The sequence below is a fragment of the Chiloscyllium punctatum genome, chromosome 47 (genome assembly GCF_047496795.1).
Source record: "Chiloscyllium punctatum isolate Juve2018m chromosome 47, sChiPun1.3, whole genome shotgun sequence".
NCBI lineage: Eukaryota > Metazoa > Chordata > Chondrichthyes > Orectolobiformes > Hemiscylliidae > Chiloscyllium > Chiloscyllium punctatum.
This window is the reverse complement of record NC_092785.1, coordinates 48343774-48357543: the sequence shown is the minus strand read 5'-3', so window position 1 is coordinate 48357543 and position 13770 is coordinate 48343774. Positions and strand designations below refer to the sequence as shown.

Genomic DNA, 13770 nt, shown 5'->3' with positions numbered 1-13770 from the left:
CTGTGTTGACATTCCTACTTTCTTTGGCTTCAAATTCAGCAATGACCGTGCTGCCCCCGTATCTACTAGGAAGACTACCTCTTCCCCACAAGGTCCCACCTTCAAGTTTATCAAGAGTTCCTGGTGGCTCCTTGGGCAGGAAACACTGATACCGTGATAGTGAGCACCGGCAATATAGGCATTTGCTCTCGCTAGCGTGCATGTGTTGGTCGGTTAGTTCAGCTGGTTAGAGCATGGTGCTAATAACGCCAAGATCGTGGGTTCAATCCCCACACGGACCATGTGCAGCGCTGGTGAGAGCAGAGCTCACCAATGGGCGCAGCGAAAGCAAATGCCGATATTGCTGGTGCTCACTACCACGACGGCTGTGCATTTTCTGCTTATTATCGATCGCACGATAGTCTGAAGTATTTCCTTTCGTTGCAAAGGTTTTCAACAGAAAAAGCATTTACTTTTCCGAACGCGCATACTCGAGTGTAACCATTTGCTCAGATATCTAAAATTCAGCACAATGTCCGGACGCATGCAATTTCAATCGCAACGCCACCAGCTCAGCTGCAGCTTGTCACGTTGACAAATTTCGTCTGGAGAAACGCACCTTCAACGATCGCTCACTGTTCTTCTGGATACTCACAGACCTTTGGAGTCAGGATTATGTGCTGCTGATAAACTGCTCCGAACCTTATGCCAAATGCATTTGAATTGTAATCTATCAGTGGGGTTCTTTCTGCTCCCGATGGACGCAGTTGCTTTGGTGTCAGCAACAGCTCAGAAGTCAATTGCACGTTTTGCTCAATGACTCATGTTGCTTTTGCAATCTTCGTTTGACAGCATATTGAGCCTTCCTGCAGAGTTTGTCAGCGACAGGTCAGCTGCGAAAATGATTGCTTCAGACAGCATGCTACATCCTACATTTGAAAATGGAGAAGGTGCAAACGTTTACAGGCTGAACACTCACTCACTATTTCGCCTGGCGCGTCAGAGGCTGGGAGCTGATCTTACGGAGGTTTTTCAATCATGAGGGGAATGAATAGGGTAAATAGACACGTTCCTTTCGCTCAGGTGGGGCAGTTCAGAACCAGAGGGTATAAATCTGGTGTGGGAGGGTGAGAATTGGAAAGGCAGTGAGGGGCCACGGCTGCACGCAGAGGGTGGTGCGTTTCTGGAATAAGTTGCCAGACGAGCTGGTGATGGATGGTATAATTCCAATACTTTTAAGTAATCTGGACGTGTACTTGAATAGGAAGGGTTTAGAGAGAAATGGGTCAAGTGCATGCAATCGCGGCTGGATCAGTTGAGGATATCTGTTCGGAATGGACGAGTTCGACCTAAGACTGTGTTTTCAGTGCTGTCCATATCTAATGACTCTATGATAGTGCAAGTGAAATGATAAAAAAAAGTAAAAAAAGATGAAGTAAAACTGTCTGAAGTTGTTGAATTCAAACAACTTCAGGTAATTTTATTTCAATTATTTTATTTACCTTTTTTATTTGTGTTTGTTTTTCACTGTTCTGTACCTCTTATTTCTTGATTGTCTCTCTTTCTCTCGCTCCCCACTCTCTCAATACCTTTTCCCTCTGCTCTTCCCGCTTTGCTACCTTTCTCCCCTGTTTTCCATTTTGTCTCTGCTTCACCCATCCCTCACACATTTTGTCACATAGCTCTGGCTTCAGCCTGGGCCATTCACGTCTCTTAATCTCCCTTTAATCTCTCCATGCACTGTCATTATCACCTTTGCATCTGTAGCCTTGACTCACCTTCTCTCAGCGTGGTATAAATAGCTCCATAATACTCCCCCTTTGTTTTTATCTTTATCTTTCATCAGTTAGACTCGAAGCGTCAGCTCTTTTCTCTCCTTGCAGATGGTGCCAGACCTTCTGAGATTTTCAAGCATTTTCTCTTTTGGTTTCAGATTCCAGCATCCGCAGTAATTTGCTTTTACTAATGGCTCTATGATATTGCTGGCGATATGATAACTCCAGTGTCTATGCATGAGAGGTGAGCAAGCGAACGAATTCCCTCTGGAAGTCGTGTGACAAGTATTAACAGAGATCCAGGAAAATAACATGAACGAATCTTTGATTTGAATTGAAGCCTGAACTCTGATTCTCCTCCGAGACTGTGCCAGGTCTGCCTAATACTGCATATATTTCATGTTTTGCATTTGTTGGTGATAACAATTGAGACTGGTTGTTTTGCTGTAGACAACATCCACCAGACCTTTGGAGTCAGGGTTATGTGCTGCTGATAAACTGCTACGAAACTTTTTGCCAAATGCATTTGAATTGTAATCTATCAGGGGGGTTCTTTCTGCTCCCGAACGACGCAGTTGCTTTGGTGTCAGCAAGTTAAGGGCTCAACACGCTCCACTTGTGCCACTCAGCTGACTTAGAAAGATGCAGTGTAAATCGCTATGATAGTATAAACGGGGACAACCATTCCCTTGAGCAGGAGCACACTCAACCTCGTAATTTCTTGCGCCTCTATACCATCATAGAAGGACAGCACGCTCACCTATTGCATCACTGGAGCCAGAGAGTAACTCTGCGCACTCTTTCCCATCCCCATTTCCGGTTGGATATGAGTGGCTATTCCAATGTTAAGCTAAAATGCTGTTGAAGCATACATTTCAACAATATCCTGTACTGTCCCCAAGTCTTTGGTGTTTTGTCGAAATCGATCAATCTCATTTTTCAACATTCTCATTCAAGGGATCTCCACAGCCTCTGAAGACATCCAACTGAAAGATTCAGCTCATTCTCAGTTCCCACATGTCTGTCACTGTTCTTTGAGTACTGATATTGTACATTTGCTGTTCTTCCGAACATTTCCTCTGCTAGTATACTTATTGCTGCTTGCAAGCATCCTGTTCTGTGGTTACTGTGATCGTGGCTGTCGGTATTTTGCATTGTGACCACAGCAACCTCGATTTGAAACCAAATCACGGCACTAAGTGTTCTCTCCGTTGTCCTTTTTGTGACACATGCTCAGAAATCAACTGTTTTACCTTCAAATTCCGCTCCCTCACATCTCTGCGTTTCATATATCAGGATTCAAACACACCCGTTGTCGGAGATTTCTCTCCTTCCCACGATCATTAAACCTCCTTTCCGTCCCTCCCCCCATTTCTCTGAGGCAATGCACAACCTATCACTCTCTTTCACATTCATCTTGTTCTGTCTGTGCTGCTAATGCGGTGGCTGTTGGGTGAACGTGCCCCAACTCCACCATCGGGACCTTTAAACAAGTCGATCCATTTAGATACCACGGTTGTGAAATCAATCCCTATGTAGCAGCTTTTACTGACTTAGGACAATTGGAGCATCAGGCTCATGGAAAAGACCCAGGGCAGTTTGGGTGAAAAGATATTTTATTGGAAAAGATCAGCTTTTATGGCTTTCTGTGTTGGTCTTGTGATAATCTCACAGGACTGATAGTCCAGAGACCGAGTTAATAGTCTGGGTACTTGGTCTTGAATCCCACCATGCCATGATTGTCAAATTTGGATCCAAAAAATATCTGCAAGGAAGAATCTAATGACTAGTATAGATCCATTGAAAATTGTTGAAAAAAATCTGTTTCATTGATGTTATTTCGGGATGGAATTTGCTATCCTTACTTGGTCTGGGCTTCATGTGACTTCAGACTCATAGCAATATGGTTGAGTCTCAACTGCCCTCTGGGCAATTCGAAATGGGCAATAAATTCTGCCTAGCCAGAATCGCCCTCATACTAATCCAGAAATTTTAAAACAAATGCTCATTAGGATCAAGCAAGAGTGTTGTGTGCAGTTTTGCAAGTCACATTATAGCAGGGATGTGATCACTCTGAGAAAATTGCAGGAGATATTTCCCGGGATACTGTTTGAGCTGAAGAGTTTCAGTTGTGAAGAAAGACAGGACAGAGTGGAGTGTTTGTCGCAGTGTAATGGAGATTTCGACAAGACATGATTGAGTTAGGGTATAGATAGGGTTGACTGAACGAGTTTCCCATTGATGGAGGGATCGATCAGCAGGGACCAGAGACTTAAGGAGAAAGACAGAAAGATTTGAGAACATGTGCGAAAAATCTTTATCAGCCAGTGGTTGGTTGGAATTTGGATTACACTGTCTGCATTTTTCAGAGCGTCAGAAACCTTTATAACATGAATAAATATTCAGATGCGATCTTTTGCTCCCAAGACATATAAGGCTGTGGGGTTAGCATTGTGAAATGGGATTCAGTTCATTCGGCAGTTGTTTTTGACAAATGTGGCCACAATTGGTTGAAGGGCCTCCTTTGATACTCTTGTCCTCGGTAGTAGAATGGTTAGTGTCCCCGCCTGGCACAGGGATCAATTTTCCGCTGGGGACAGTGTAAATATTTTAAAACTGTCGCTCCTTTCCCAAGTGTGGGTATTGATAACTGTCCTTCCATTCTCGATGGGGCATGTCACAGGAAGGACAGTGCTGCCTGAATTAAGGTGGAGAAGCTGAAAATGTGTTGCTGGAAAAGCGCAGCAGGTCAGGCAGCATCCAAGGAACAGGAGAATCGCCGTTTCAGGTATAAGCCCTTCTTCAGGAATCCTGATTCCTGAAGACGGTCTTATGTCCGAAACATCGATTCTCCTGTTCCTTGGATGCTGCCTGACCTGCTGCGCTTTTCCAGCAACACATTTTCAGCTCTGATCTCCAGCATCTGCAATCCTCACTTTCTCCTTAAAGGTGGGGAAGGACTGCAACTCTAAGGGAGGCAGAGTGTCATTGAACGGCCAAACACGTGACTTCTGCAAACTTCACCTTGTGACTGTGTTGGAATGAAAAGCATTTGACAGACTTGTTCCAGATTGAAGTGTTTACTAGAAGCAGGAATCTGAGGAAGAAACAACATAAACGCATTCAAATATGAGTGCAGAAACATTTCCCGCAGCACGAATAAAATTGTAAAGGACAGAGTAGCGTTTCGATACATTGAATTTGGGTTCATTTGTTTTGATGAGGTTGTTACCAGGGTATAAAACCATTAAAAATGATACAGCATTTGCTCAATATGATGGAACATTGTCTCAGTAATTCGCATTGCTGTTCAGAGGGTGGGTTAGGTTGATTGGCAAAGTTAAATTGCCCTCTCGTGTCCAGGGAGTGAAATAAGTAAATTAGGTGAATGAGCCATGGGTAACGTGGGGATAAGGTCAGAAGTCACAGAGCGTCAGGTTATACTCAAACAGGTTTATTTGACATCATATGGGGGAGCGATTCCCCTTCTTCAGGTGAAATATAAGGAAACAGGGAGTGGAGCAAGGTCTGGGTGAGATGCTCTTCAGAGAATCGACACCGGCTCGATTGACTGAAATGCTCTTTCTGCACTGTAGGATTCCGTGATTCTATGAATTGATAATGACGGTGTTTACTGGAGTGTAAAGCCTTTAGAGAAGATGCTGATGAGGGTGTACTGAGGATGAGATTTTATTCACTTGTCTTCTTGGAAAATTGAGAACAGTTATCCCTGAACCAAGGAAAACTTAATGTTTTTTTTTCGGGTTATGAAATGTTTGAACAGACTAAATAGGTGGAAAATTCCCTCTTTCAAGTAAGTAAACATCTAGATGTCAGGTATTCAATAGCTTTGATAAAACCTTGGAAGGGCAAAGAAATGATGAGAACAGAATCGCTGTCACTCCAATAATCTGTTTTTCAAAATATTTGGAAAGGCAAATTTGGTGACATAAAAGGAATAAATTTTACAAGGAGAGAGACAGCGTGTGGCTAGGTAAAGGTGCAGAGGTGGGGTGTAGTCGGTCGGAAGTTGCCTGGAAACAATGTCTAAGTCGGTTGACTTTCAATGCAAAGAAATTTCTTTAATGTGTGCAACTGAATAAGATTCGCTTCCAAAACTCTGCATTTTGAAAAACTTGGCATAATATTCCACCTAAAGCATTGTAAATGGAACTGAGTGGATTTTTATTTCTTATGAAGGGAAGATATTACATACCGAATAGGAAGCGACGAGTTGCTTGGAGATCGACTTCCTGCTTTCATCACATGCGTTAAGGATGTGAGAAGAAACACCATGATGTTTGGTCCATTTAATACTCAGTGAAATCTGCCAAAGCAACGAGCAACAAAACTGGTGGGTTTTCTTTTGCAATTTAACTCTCTGTTTTTCTAAGCAGTATTTTCCTTAAGCTGAAATTAAGTCAGAGCAAATTTGAATACAACATCGTTCCAGTGAGATATATGTAATTCACTTCTGATTCTTACAATGAACATTGTGAGATTTCAGCAAAATTAAAATGAAAGGAACAAATCAGCATTTCTTGCGATTTAATCCAATTCAGGTTCAGCCTTATGAGAAAGGCCATTGAGCAACAAGATCGCCTTTATTGCCCTCTCCATGGCTGCTTCTTCACGTGAGAGAAAAAGTGACTGAAGAAATTATGAGTCAAGTGTAGGTGTAAATATGATGGAAAATTCTTGTCCTGTTTCATTCTGACTCAGTTCTGACTCAGAATGTATTACCGACAGCTATTCATTCTGACCAGCATGGCTATTTATTGGAATTTGGTGTTATCATAATTCTACTGAAAGCAGAATTATGTGGATTCGATTCCGCTCTGGAACTTTCTCATCCATGACTTTCACTACATGTAACCTGATGAGGTCACATGTCACCCCACTACAAAATGTGCAGAGGAGATTGTGAGATTACGTTGCTGGGTTATTATACCGCTGTGCTCCACATTCACGGGTTCGAGTCACACTCTGGTTGCTAACTTTACACACCCCTCAAGTAGTTTTCCTTTGCACCTCACACTCTAGTATACACTGGATCGAGAATCTTGCCCTTCACTGCACGGAAGATTCACAAATAATCGACACCACATTAAAGTCGAAAAGAAGAGTGAGAGCAGTCATTCTATTCAATTGTAGATGAAATTGGTGTAATGAGAAGGAACGCATTTTTCTTTCCCCCCTACATTCCATCTTGTCTTTCAATGAATTTACATCGAAAGAAAGAGAAAAAATTAACAAGAGATAGGGAGCACAAGTTTATCCAGTGGGGTTGTTCATGAGTATTTTAACCTAACACTTCACACAAAGATCTGATCAGTATTTCAAACAGTCACTCGGAATTGGAACCGCAGAAAACTTCTCCAATGAAACAAACATTTCATTCTTTCACAAATTTCTGCTGTGTGTGAATCATACAAGGATCCATTATCCAGAGTGATCACTGACTTGCCAACTGCATAAGATCGAGCAACTTCCTTCAGCAATCACAGCTTCTGTACACAGCCACCTGTGCTGGGGCCCAGTGTCATTTGTTGCCCCCAGGTCACAGCACATTTCTTCTTCCTGAGTTTATGAGGCTTGTTCCTGATCTGTTTAATGAACCTTTTCTGTCACTTCATCCCATCCCCTCACAATTCTGAACTTATGAATAAAATGAGGCGTTAGACGAAATGTTAAACCAAGTGGAAGTATGCTATTCAGCCCAAGGAGTCTTCTCAACCATTCAATGAACTCATGGATGATCTGATTTGGTGATGCCGGTGTTAGACTGGGGTGTATAAAGTTGCAAATCACACAACACCAGGTTATAGTCCAACAGGTTTAATTTAAAGCGCACTAGCTTTCGGAGCGATGCTCCTTCATCAAGTGATAGTCACTCCGACAGCTAGTGTGCTTCCAATTAAACCTGTTGGACTATAACCTGGTGTTGTGGCATTTTTAACATAGTTGATCTGATAATCTTGAATTCCTTTCTGCTCACTTAGCTCGACAAAGTTTCATCATCTTTCTGATTAACTATCTGGCACATTTTGAAAATACCCAACCACACAGTCTCAACAGCGGTTAGTGGAAAATGTCACAGATTCTTTGACCCCTGAGCAAAGAAATTTCTCCTCATTTCTGAATTAAATGGGCAATATCTAATTCTGAGATTATGTCCTCTGGTGCTCTCCTCAGAGCATAGGGCAAGCCACCTGCCCGTATATAACCTGTCAAGGTCCCACGAATATTGAACGTTTATAATTGTTATTATGTGATTATAAAGTTCCCCTCCTCCTCCTTTGTTTCAAGGAGAATAATCCCAGCCGAACCAATCATTTCACGAAGTTCTACTGTATACTGCAGCAACATGTTAGTAAGTCTGCGCTGTCCCTTACAGCGTCCTTACATATTATTACAACAGGTGGAGAAATTTCGGCGAGGAAACAGGTTGATATTTCAGGCGCCGACGTGAATTGAAACTTGAAATCAGAAAGCGATTAGAATCGGATTGACCCACAGGACCAAATACAGCGATGATAAATCTGACAAATGAGAATCTAATCATATTCGTTTGACATTCAATGGCTTCAATGTAACTGAATTCCTCCGTGTAATCGTCCTGAGAGCTAGTATTTAGGGAAAATGGAACATGACCGCCCATATAAAGAAGTTGACGACAAAAATTTTTCCGTGGGTCGACTTTGTTTGAATATTAACTCAACTCTTGTCTCCGTGAAGCCTACATCGTCCGCAACGCACAAATTAGATGTTTAACAGAATTCTTTCCATTTGCCTAGGTGCGTGCAGCTTCAATGACACTGAAGGAACTGGGCACCCTCCACGACAATACAGTCACTTAAATGTATATTGTTGAACACCTGAATATTTATTCCCTTAACTGCTAAGGCACAATTTCAGCAGAGTGCACCACATAGAAGATTCACTGATGAAGTCATCCAGGCATTGTTGAAAGAACCTTCAAAGCTCAAACATTGTACTGAATATAAGGACAAGGTTGAAGATGTACTGAACCTTCACCATTTGCAAATTACCCTCTAAAGTACATACCAGCATGACTTGGAGAGGAATTAGTGGTAAATTCATTGAGTGGTGAAGTAGTTTGATGGGCAAAGATTTATACTGCAGCCCTCTATCTTTCATCTTTCAATGTTTAAAAATGTAGATTATTGCATGGACCAGATTGCGCTCATTCCTTTCGTTGTTTCCTAAACTGGCGGTTGCTAAAGATCGAATATCATTCTCAGTCTGTCGTCAACAATAGAAAATATCCAAAAACCTCTCGAACAATTAATCTCCCTGTCCAACATTCTTCAGGGATCTGTGAATGTCCACTCCAAGATCTCTTTGTTCCTGTACACCACTCACAATCCTCACTGTTATTATTACAACACCCCAAATTCACGACACTCATTGGTCTGGATTCAATTCCATTCGCCATTTTTCTTTTCTACCTGATGGATACATCCCTGCGGTCCCTGACATTATTCATCATAGTCAACTACACGACTATGTATCGTTATTAAACTTCTCAATCATGACTCCTATTAAAAAAGTTTGAATTATTGATCTACATCAGGAAACAGTGGTACTTCACTGGGAACAAGCATCCAAACATGGCTCCTTGTTGCATGGCATGAAGAACTGCCATGTTCCAATCTCCAAGGGTTGCTAGCCCAGTACCTCGCCACTACATTTGCAGAAGACACAAAGATTGGTGGAGTAGCCAGAAAACCTAGGGGACTGTCAAATAACGAAGGCGAATATAGATAGACAGAAGAGTTGAGTGGAGAAGTGGCAAATGGAGTTCCGTCCAAGCAAATGTGAGGTGATGATTTGGGGAAGTTTAATTTCAGAGCCAAGTATACAGTAAATGAAGAGCATTGGGTAAATTTGATGAGAAGAGAGATCTGGGAGTTCAGGTCCTTTGTACCCTGAAGGTGACTGCACAGGTGGATAGAGTGGTCCAGCAGGCATATGGCATGCTTGCCTTCACCGGATAGGACCTTGAGTATAAGAGCAGGCAAGTCCTGCTAAAATTGTACAAGAGTTTGTTTCGGCCGCGTTGAGAATACTCTATACAGTTCTGGTCGCCAAATTACCAAACTTATGTGGACGTTTAGGAGAAAATGCGGAGAAGCTTTACGCAGATGTTGGCTGGTATGGAAGATGCAAGCTCTGAAGAGAGGTTGAGTGGGTGACTTCTGCTTTCATTAGAAAAGACGAGATTGAGGAGACCTGATTGAGGTCTACAATATCATGAAGGGTACAGAGAGAGTGGATAGAGATGAGCTTTTTCCCAAGATGAGGGATTCAATAATGAGAGGTCAGGCGTTCAATGAGAGAGGTGAAACTTTTAACGGAGATAGACATGGAAAGTATTTTACACAGAGGGTGGTAGGTGCTGGAATGTGTTGCCAGCAGAGGTAGTAGAGGCAGGCATGGTAGATTATTTAAAGATGCGCCTGGACAGATGCGTGAGTGAGTGAGAAGCAGAGGGATACGGATGCTTAGAAATTGGGCGACATGTTTAGATGGTTGATTTGGACCGGCTCAGGCTTGGCCGTCCAAAGGGCCTGTTCCTGTGCTGCACATTCTCTGTATTCGTTGTTCTTCCTTGTTCACTGCACTACCAACTGTGGGTTACAGGTTAAGTAGTGTTACTCCTGCAATCATAATTACTTATGCAAGGTAAATGAATCACACCAGTGTGTAATTGTTTCAACCAAGAGCTGGGTCAACAAGAATGAAACCTATATGAAAAAAATATATAACTGTTTTCATATTAGCTAAAATGTGCATACAAGAATGAAAGGTGTCTGCAAACAATGGTAGATGGTACAGACAAATAAAAAGGTGCTGTGAGGATGTAGGTTAAGCCAGATATGCCTGTACAAGCAGTAGTTATAAGCATTTGTTTCCCATTTCTGCAAAAACAAAAACCCAACCCCAATTAAAAGGTCGTAAAGTTCATTATGTTTGGGGAAAGGGAGGAAATGCCACAAGTGTTGGAAATAGATCTCAAAGAAGGAAGATATACCTAACAGTTGACCACAGCCAGGAAGTGGTGAAAAAGTCAAGTAAAACCTGCACTTTGTTGTGCACAAGGCCGGATACGGCAAGAGACAAACAATAGTAATGGGCACCGGGTTTGGAGTAGTGAATCCTATGTACTTGCTAAACTCTGCGAGTCTATTTCAGGCACCACGCTTGCAATCGTATAATAAACGTACAGATTGCTTCAGATCTTGTCTCGCACTGAAATTATTGAAGTGAGTGGGCTTAGTTTCTCACAACTGGGTGATTGTCCAGGTTATTCTTCCATCGCCGGGGTGAGTGGCTGGCCCTGGACACTGGGAAGATGCCTCCCATTCACAATTGAGAAGTGGTTTCTTGTCCCAGTTTTGTCCTCTCCCTTGGGCGACTGGTATGAATTCCAAAACAGAGACATCTGAATCAGACAGTGAAAGAAGTTCGATAAAAAATATGGAAAAAAGGGGCCAGGCAACTCTTTGCACAGACCAACGTCAGAAAACTGACTTTTAAGTATTAACTTGGTGGCCGGGAAAAGGGGTATTTAATCGCTGAGGGACTGGTGAGGGCCCCGAGAAATAGGGGGTAGGCAGAATAAGTCGAACTGTCACAGAGTAAAGGAAGAAAAAGTCCCTGGTAACATTCCTCCTGAAAGTCCGTTGGGGAGGATGTTGAGGGAATGGACAAGTAACACTTGTACAAGGGAAAAAGATAAAAAGATAATGATTAAATATTGTTGTTTAGTATGGACCAAAGAACCAATCATTCATCCAGCTGTCTTCCGGCCAAAGTATGATTCGGATGGGGATTGGGCATGTCAGTATTTAGGTATGTATGTGAATGAAAAACAACCTTTTAGTCAAGAAGAGGTGGACTATGTGTCCTGTTGGAAGGGTAGTTTGGGAATGATGGTAGTAAATACAAAGGATTTCCCCCTCTGCCCCACCTAGTCCCTGGGATCCTTTTGCCTGATGGCACTCCCACCCCCCGTAGCATAAAATCATATTGGGTGAAAAAGGGGGAGGAGGAGTGACAGACAGACAGACAGATAGGGACAGGGAACGTATGACCCACAAGAGGAGAACGAAGAGGCGGTGGACGGGGATGTTGTTGTTCCCGACCATCAATCTGCAACAAAAGGAAGGGAAGATAAAGTAGATGTAGAGGACGCCTCTGGAGTATCGAAACAAAAGCCTAAGGGGGAAAAACAAAAACAAAAAAAGTGGAAGAACAGAAAGAGTTATCCCCTTCGGGAGGTATCAATACGGGACAAAGAGATTGGGTTTGTAAGTGGCCCTTCACCAGTGGGGAGGTCCGAACATTTAAAAAGGAGATGAAGGTCCTTGTTGAGGATCCGGTCGGGCTGTCTGAACAAATTGATCAATTCTTGGGGCCCAGTCTGTATACGTGGACTGAGTTAATGTCTATTTTGAATGTACTATTTACTGGGGAAGAAAGGGGATTTATACCAGGAGCAGCCATTAAAATATGGGACAGGGACCTTCCCATTGGGGATGAGGATACTGGACAGGGAGAGACGGAGTTTCCCCTCAGAGACTCCCAGTGGGAAAATCAAAACCCGGAGCATAGAGAAGAAATAATGGAATTGAAAAAGGAATAAGAGAGGCAGTTCCGAAGTCGCAAAATTTTAATAAAGCCTTTGAAGTTAGACAGGAGAAAGATGAGACACCCTCAGCTTTCTTGCAAAGATTAAGAGACTCAATGCGGAAATACGCAGGAATGAACCCTGAGGACCCAGTGGCACAAGGTCTTTTGAAAGTACATTTTGTGACAAAAGCATGGCCAGACACAGAGAAAGATACTGAAGATAGAAGGGAGGAATTAAACACAATTAGATGAATTGTTAAGAGAGGCACAGAAAGTGTTTGCAAAGAGAGAGGATGAGAGACAAAAACAGAAGGCAAAAATGATGGTAGCTACAGTTGATGAGGTAGTTAAGAAAAGAATAGAACCAATATTGAGAACCTGGAGCGGTAGGTAGCAGCATGTAGGATAGAGAGGGAGAGGGAGAGGACAATGGGGAGTATTTGATAGAGGGTTTGGACGACAGGGGCAGAGATGGAAGTCTCCGCAGGCAGGATGCTGTTATTGCAGAAACTCAGGTGTTTTAAGCGGGAGTGTCCTGATCGAAACAGGGAAGAAAGGGCAATTACTCTTATGCATTTTGATGAAGAATAGAGGTGTCAGGGGTTCCTGCCCTCGGGGGCCCACCAGGAACCCTTGATAAACCTGAAGGTGGGACCCTGTAGGGAAGAGGTAGTCTTCCTCGTAGATACGGGGGCAGCACAGTCATCGCTGAATTTCAAACCAAAGAAAGTAGGAATGTCGACACGGTCAATTACTGTTTCGGGGGTAAAAGGGGAAGGATTTACTGTTCCAGTATTTGAACCTATGATGATAGAAGGTCCGAAGGATAGAGTCACAGGGGAACTGTTGTATATCCCTGATATAGGAAGTAACTTATTAGGGAGAAATTTAATTATACTCTTAGGATTGGAGATTGGCATTCAGGAAAAAGAATTAGTTGTAAGATTGGCAATGTTGACTGAGGATGTGGAGAGATAGATAGACGCTATTGTATGGGCTAGAGAAGGGAATCGTGGAAAACTACAGATCCGTCCCCTAGAAATAAGTTTAAAAAGGAAAGGGCACGTTGTTTATTAGCGACAATCTCACCAATACCGGTGGACCGTGCTCCCCCAGGGGTTTATGGAATCCCCGAATTTATTTGGACAGATGTTAGAACAAATATTGGAGAAATTTAGTAACCCCAAGGGAACTGTTGCAATATGTAGACGACCTCTTCATAACAAGAAAGCGAAGTGAAAGAGTAGTAGAAGCCACTAAAAAAGTATTGAATTTCCTGGGACAGCTGGGACTGCGAGTATCTAAAAGCAAAATACAATGTGGAGCGAGAAGTGAAATACCTGGGACATTTAGTTAG

General features: G+C 42.7%; 1 non-coding gene across 1 annotated transcript; it reads left to right on the top strand.

Annotated features, from left to right (window-relative positions):
• The first annotated feature begins 207 nt into the window (after positions 1 to 207).
• On the top strand, positions 208 to 281 carry trnai-aau (transfer RNA isoleucine (anticodon AAU)). Its single transcript has one exon. It is a non-coding gene; the product is annotated as a tRNA-Ile (tRNA).
• Positions 282 to 13770: the final 13489 nt, after the last annotated feature.